This window comes from Micromys minutus (assembly GCF_963924665.1).
Source record: "Micromys minutus genome assembly, chromosome: 11".
Taxonomy (NCBI): Eukaryota; Metazoa; Chordata; class Mammalia; order Rodentia; family Muridae; genus Micromys; species Micromys minutus.
Genome location: NC_137980.1, coordinates 54173156 through 54180516, shown reverse-complemented (window position 1 = coordinate 54180516; position 7361 = coordinate 54173156).

The following is a 7361-nucleotide window of genomic DNA, read 5'->3' as shown; positions in this document are numbered from 1 at the left end:
TACCATTTCCAACCTGACTCGGAATAAGTTTTTAAGGTCACGAGGATTTATTTAGGCTCACTGTTTTCTGGAATGCAGTCCATCCTGGAGGGGGATAGTAAGGTTCAGTCTGTGTGACAGAGCACATCTTCTCAGGCTGGAAGTTGACATTGGCCTGGCATCTTCGAAGGCCTGTCCACGTCAGCTCACACACTCCCAAGGCAGAGCAAGGCTGTGGACCAAGAAACACACCAGCCTACGGCAGGCACTTTACACCCAAACGAGAGCCACGTATGAGTTATAGTGCAAATGCACGAATCTCAACTTATTAAGTCTCTGTAGTCTCTCTTCCTGAGATTTCTTGATTTATCTTACTTTCTATATTTGGTGTTTTGAGATATGGTTTCTCTTTAGCTCTTGCTGTCCTAGAACTTGATTCCAGACCTAGACTAGGGCTGGCCTTGAGTTGTAGGGTTATGGTGGCCCCACGTCTGCTTCACCACAGGGCATGTTCGCTGGCAGAGGCAGGACACAAAGTTTACCCCACGCTGGTGCTAGGCAGGTGTCGGGCTGTCGGAAGCCTTGCGACACTGCTTCAGAGGTGGGGACGCGCAGTCTGAGGCACAGGACAGACAGCCAGAGCTGGCTCGGGGAACCCCAGGCCTGCAACGGGGCAGGGGTTGTCTGGTTCTCAGGTTCTTGGATACCCAGATGCCGCTGGATGCTGTGGAAGAGCTGAGTTAGCCCGGGTCTGAGGGGGAGGAGGGGAGCTCTGGCTGGTCCCACCGGGATGGGGGAGTTTGAGGGGGTAGGAGTCCTCGGCTTGATGGTGGCGGGCTGCAGGCTTGGTGACAGCCACTGCTGGGAACACAGAAACCTACAGGAGAATAGATGGCAGCTTTGTAGGTGAAGGGTTTCACTATGGCTCCCCAGGGCGGATCCCGGGGAAAAGAGACAGTCTATGGATTCAAGGCATTTACTGTCATGGGAGAAAGTGGGTGAGTAAAACTGTACCCCACTTCTCAAGAACGGGCCTGAGATTAAATACCTTTTGCAGGGAGGAGTGTCTGGGAAGGAAAGGTTGCTGTTTAAGCGTCCAGGCGGTTAGGTATCTCCTTATAATGGAGATCTCTCTTGAGCCTACATGACCTGTAATCAAATCTTCTACCCATGGAGGGGTTTGGGGCATTGCCCTTATGTGACTGATAACCACAAACCTATGGAGGGCTGTGGCTAGTGAATGGGGCCTGGTTTTCTGGGAGTCAGGAGAAACACCCACCATCCCTTAGGGTCACCAGAGTTTCTAGCCACCTCAATTGGTAACCAGGGCGTCTTTTGTGGTCCAACATTAAATAATTTTTTTATCTGCATGTATGGCATGGAATTCTTGCATATGCTAAGCCAGTAGATATCTGTATATCAGATTTCTTGAAACTGGAGGGTGTCAGATACCCTGGGATTGGAGTTTCAAACTGTTGTGTTGGGAAACCCTGCTGCCAACCCTTCTGATATTACCAGAAAGCCCAGACTGAGCTCCGTGTAAAATGGCAGACTCCCTTTATCAGCAAGGATCCCAGACCCCACACTGTCTAGCTGCAGAATATCACACAGCCTTAGTTAAATTACAGGTCCAACTTCTTTTATACCAAGGCGAACCTGTTCAGCTAGCACCTGAGATTCCTGGAACACCTCCCCATGCTAATGGGGTCTCAGTACCTTAGCTTTCAGCCTATGACCTTCATTCACCCTGGATATTCCTACCCACTTCCCCGAAACATTATAACACTTGATTCACCCTGAATAAAATTGATCTGTCCTTTTCAGGCCAGCGACCGCAGGGAGAAGGCAGGACTAAAGCTGTGAGCCACCATGTGCATCCTGGGAACCAATCCTGAGCCCTCTAAAGAAGCGTTCAGTTGTGTAGCTAGGACAGTCCTCAGCATTGTATGTGACATTAGCCTGTTTTTATCATTTATTTTGTCCATGCATTTTTAAGATTTGTTTAATACAAGCCTTTGTAAAACCAGCTGGGGGGTGACTACACCAGACATTGTTTCTTACAGTATGATGTGTGTGGAGACCCACAAAGCAGTCGATCAAAGAAGCTTAAAATTTTACTCTGGCGATTTGTGTTCCCCCACCCCCCACCCCAGGCCACCCAGGATTTCTCTGTGCAGCCACCACTGCCCTAGAACTGACCGTAGATCACTTCCCCTGCCTGTCCACTTCGGATGTCTGTCATCTATTTCACAGAAACACGGTGCTGCACACACGTGCACAGCTTGGTCCTGTTCCACCCTCTGCGATTCAGCGAGAACAGGGAGACAGACGCATGCCTGCTGCAGTTAGTCCTGTTCAAACCAACCTGGCCGTGGCAGCACATGTTCCTCAGCGTTCCCCAGTGTTCTGGGTTCCTGAACAGAACACACACACACACAGCCTTCTATTTTAATATGTCTTTAATATGGCTGGGCCACTCCCAAACCCCTATGCAGCCAGCACACTTTCCCCTCCGATATTCCCAACTCATTAACTTACTAAAATCTATATTCCATTGTTCCCCTTGCCAGAATCCTAGAGTCCCGCCTCTTTCTGCCCAGCCATTGGCTGCTGGCACCTGTATTTAATGATCAAAACCAACTGGGGCACGGACCCTCAGCGTCTTATATGAGGATTCTTGTTCAATTTTGAGGACTCAATTAACATATGAGTGTTAGACCAAATTCACAACACATGCCTGTACTTCCTGTCTGAAAGAGTAACCTGTCACATTACTGATGAGGTCATGGGGATTCGGAAGGGACGGACTGTAGCTTGGGCTTTAGTTTGTGGAGGAGATACTAAACAGCTGGGTTCTGAGTGCTTTTGTTTTACTGTTCAGTGTGGGCTCCCGAGAGACTAAAAGATCCCCTGAGCTGGAGTTGCAGTCTTCCATGGCGTGGGTCCATTACCAGAGCCATCGCTCCGGCCCCTCGGCATTCACTTTCTTGCCAAGAATTTGGATATGGAGAGTAAGCAAAGCAAAACAAAAATCATGACCTATCCTTGGGGTGTGGAGAATCCAGTTGTACCCAGTCCTTGGGGTTTGGTTGTCCATTCTTGGACCTTTTTTTTTTCTGGTCACTTGATGTCTTCTCCAGGCCTGTCCTCTGAATTTCTTCCCTGCTGTGCCAGCCACTCACCACCACTGCTGCTGGGGCTACTTAGGCACATCACGGGGATCCTGGCTGATCATGGGAACATAACTAGGTGCAAGGACAGAATATGGTAGGCTCTGGTGCCTTCACCCAGGCATTTAAGGAAGGTGGAGAGGCCACCACACCATCTTGTTTCCTTATCCCTTCAGTCTGTGCCTTTGAGAGCTTCAGCTTCATACACTCAGGTAACTTGGACATTTTTCTGAACTAAGAACATGCCCCGAGAGAAAGCTTTGTACGTTTTAAGCTGGGCTTGGTGGTGCACACCTCTAATCCCAGCACTCGGGCAGAGGCAGGTAGATCTCCAAGTTTAAGGCCAAGGTGAAATCCTGTTTCAAGAAGATAAATATACAGACCGACGATGGAGCTTTACATTTGGACATTTTTTTACATGGAACTACTTTGCACAGGATTTAACTTTCGTGAAAGACATGGTCATTTTAGGCGTTACGCATATGAGTGTAGGTACCTGTGTGCGCCAGAGGTGTCAGATCCCTGCGGAAATTGAAGTTACAAGTGGGTGCTGATAGCAGCTCAGGTCCTCTGCCAGAGCAGTCTACACTGACCCTAAGCTGAGCCAGAGCCTCAGCCCCAGCCGCTGGCTCTCATCTTTATTTTGATCTTGGTGCCTTTTATCTTTCATTAGTTTTCATTAAAACCAACATTTCCTAATATAAGTTTGAAATGAAAGAGTTGACTGGATTTTACTAAGAAATCTGGCTAACATTTTGCCGGGCAATTTTGTAAAAGCCCGAACATTTGATGTGCAGATTGAGGAAATCCACAGTTTAGAGCACATCTCAAGATGGTTTTGACTTGTGTGGCTTCCCATTCCCATTGTCAGCTTCCTTTGGCCCATTGTTTGCTTTTGTTCTGTATCTTGGCTACCATGTTGGTTGCTTTATGTTCTTGTCCATGGTGTTTCCGTCCCTGGCAAGTATCGTGGTTGGCAGACTGTGGTTGGTGTTGCTTGGTGTAGCATTCCAGAGACCTGAATACAAACAGTTGTTTATCGAGATGGGGTGTGACTCAGCTCCCAGCTCCATTCCACGGGGGTGGGGGGATGGGAGGTGGGGGGTGAGGTGGGGGGTGAGGTGGGGGGTGAGGTGGGGGGTGAGGTGGGGGGGTGAGGTGGGGGGTGAGGTGGGGGGGTGAGGTGGGGGGTGAGGTGGGGGGGTGAGGTGGGGGGGTGAGGTGGGGGGTGAGGTGGGGGGGTGAGGTGGGGGGTGAGGTGGGGGGGTGAGGTGGGGGGGTGAGGTGGGGGGGTGAGGTGGGGGGTGAGGTGGGGGGGTGAGGTGGGGGGTGAGGTGGGGGGGTGAGGTGGGGGGTGAGGTGGGGGGGTGAGGTGGGGGGTGGGGGGGCTGGAAGTGAAGCTGTGTTTTTTTCCAACACTGTTTATACAGTAAGCTCAACAGTAAGCATACTGTACATACGTGCTCCTTGTCAGCAAAATGACATAAAACGTGTGTGTGTGTGTGTGTGTGTGTGTGTGTGTGTGTGTGTGTGTGTTTTAAACAAGGTTTGTATGTGGCATGTATATGGTTCAAAGCTGCAGAGGCAGAAAGATGTCTCACCTGTTCACTTGTCCTCCCCAGAGACGGTGTCACCAGTTTCTTGTATCCTGTCCCCCTCTGCACACGTTTCCACTTCTGCCTTTATTTTGATATGCAAATCACATCACTCTTGCTCTTCAGCATTCTTGTGCTTTGAATGATGGAACTCCTGTTCTTCCTGAACTTCCTGAGCGTGAAGCCTCACGGGAATCTAGCAAGATGGCAGCCCTGAAGCCCACGCCCAGGTCAGCAGCTGGCCTTGGCTTGGCTTTGTTGAAATGTGAAGGGGTGCTGCTATTTATTAGCTGGAGGGCCTGCTAGAACCTCTGTTTCCTGTTAGAGAAATTTGTTTATTTAAACAGAGCTCCCTACCAGCACAGCTGGTTTTGACCTCACTGTGTAGCTCAGACTGGCCTTGAACTCATGATCCTCCTGCCTTGTCCTTCCAAGTGCTAGGATTACATGTTCATACCTCAGGCCCGCCTCTGGCATCATTCTTTTCAATTTCGTAGAAGTCTCTGGGGAAGTTTCTCAATGCTGACAGTAGCAGTTAAAAAAGCTGTGAGCCACGTGGCTAGGCTCCTATTTCTGCGGAGGCTGAGTTTCAGTCTGGTGGTGTGGATCCCTAGGAACTGGTCAACATTCTGAAGCCTGAGCTGCCATCTGCCCCACAGCCTGCTGGGATGCTCATTTTAGGCAACATATAAAGTTTCCTGGAGACGGGACAAACCCAGGCCTATGGGAAGAGCAGGAAGGTTAAAGTGTGTGGTGCTTTGAGCAGTGACGAAGGTGTAACCAGGGAGCTTACATGTTTGCTTCAAGGCCAAGAATTCCAGGACAATTTGTTACTAAGTTAAAGCCAACAGTTGCTACAGAAAAAGTGGCCAGAGGCATGGGCCTTGTGTTTCTTCTGCTTTCTGAGAAACATCAGTTACCCTTCTCTCTTTAGGAGGAGGCGACTGAACAGAAAATACTTGCCCTTCCTGATCTCCAGGGCCTGCCCAGCATTGTGGGCAGGTGCCTGAACACCAAGAACCTTGACCAAAGGCAATTGTTCAACTTGTTTGGGCTTCCACAGTATTCTCTGGTCTTCCTTCAGGAGCAAAGGTCAAAGAAGACAATCTCAGCATGTCAGACTATTCAACAATAAACGTGAGAAGCACTTTTTAACAGTGTTTGGTGATGGGGGGAGATGAGTCTTCAGGCTCCTGTTGTGTTCCTAGGTGAACCTGTAGCCCGTTTATGTGTAGTATAAAGTTGATCTCTCCCTATCCCTTCCTCCTTCTCTCCGTCCTTCTTCACAACACCATACTCATACTTTATAAATACCAGTTAAACTGAAGTATACTACTCAATTCTGAGTTTGCTTCTCCCTGGTGAAAGGGCTTGCTTGGGAAGGATTGTCCGAGGCTCCATTATAGACAGCATTGTCCTCATTTGCCTCTCCTTAGTGTGACGGGTCTGTGTCAACTTTAAATTAATGTCATCTTCCACTCGCCAGTCCACCTCGTTAGTAAAATATGAGCTTGAAAATAAGAGGAAGAAAGGGAAAAAAAGATCCTCAAAAGTAAATGGGCTGCAAGGGAGGCTCACTTGCAAGCCTGGGGGCCTGAGTTCAATCCCCAGAATCCATGAGATAGGTGCCAAGTGCTGTTGTGAGTTGTGAGCCCTCGTCATCCTGGTGTTGAGGTGTAGGGCAAGCAGATTTCTGGGGCTTGCTAACCAGCCCGTCTAGCCTAACTTGTGAGTTCTAGGTCAGTGAGAGTTCCTGTCTCAAAAATCAACCAATCAATGTATATGTGGGGCTGAGTGGGTAAAGGTGCTTTCTGCTAAGCCCTATGACCCGAATTCAATTCCAGGGGCCCGTCTGGTAGAGCAAATGGATGTCCCTAGTTATTCTTGGACCTCCACACGTGGCACACACACATGCACAATAAGTAAACAAGTGTAATAGTATTTTTTTAAAAGGAAAGAAAAAAGAGACTAGGGATCTGGAGAGGTGGCTCAGTGGTTAGGAGCACTGACTGCTCTTCCAGAAGTCCTGAGTTCAAATCCCAGCAACCACAGCAGACGCAGGAAGACTGGCAGCTCTGTGGAGCTCAGGTTGAGATCCTGTCTCACAGTGTCTGACGGTGACTTCTGGCTTTCTCACACAGATGCACCTGTGCACATAACTAACACAGATAAGCACATGAGACATACCATTTGACCCACAAAGAAGCACAGGCGTTGCCCTGGCACCCACATTTATTTGCTCATTATTCATACTTGCAGAACGGAAAGATGCTTTGAGCTAGCGTGGTACCCGTTTTACTGACATCCATGCCCAGCAAAGACGTATGGCGTATGGCGCCTAGCCAAGCCTTCCTGGAAATAATTCTAGTTACGTTGTTTAAAACCCAAGCTTGCAGCTACATTTTTCAAGTTGGTGTCCACAGTGAACCTCTTGTCAAGCTCTCAGGTCAGATTTGAAAGGAAAAAGTCCTTGGTCGTACCCTGGGGGCTGTGAGGAGAAAGGGTAGGAGGGAGAGTATAATCTCCCTCCTGTGTTTGACAAGCAACGGTCTTTAATGAGTTGTGCCACGTTTTAGAGTCTCAGTTTCCTCCTGTGAGGAAGGCTGGGCCAGGACAA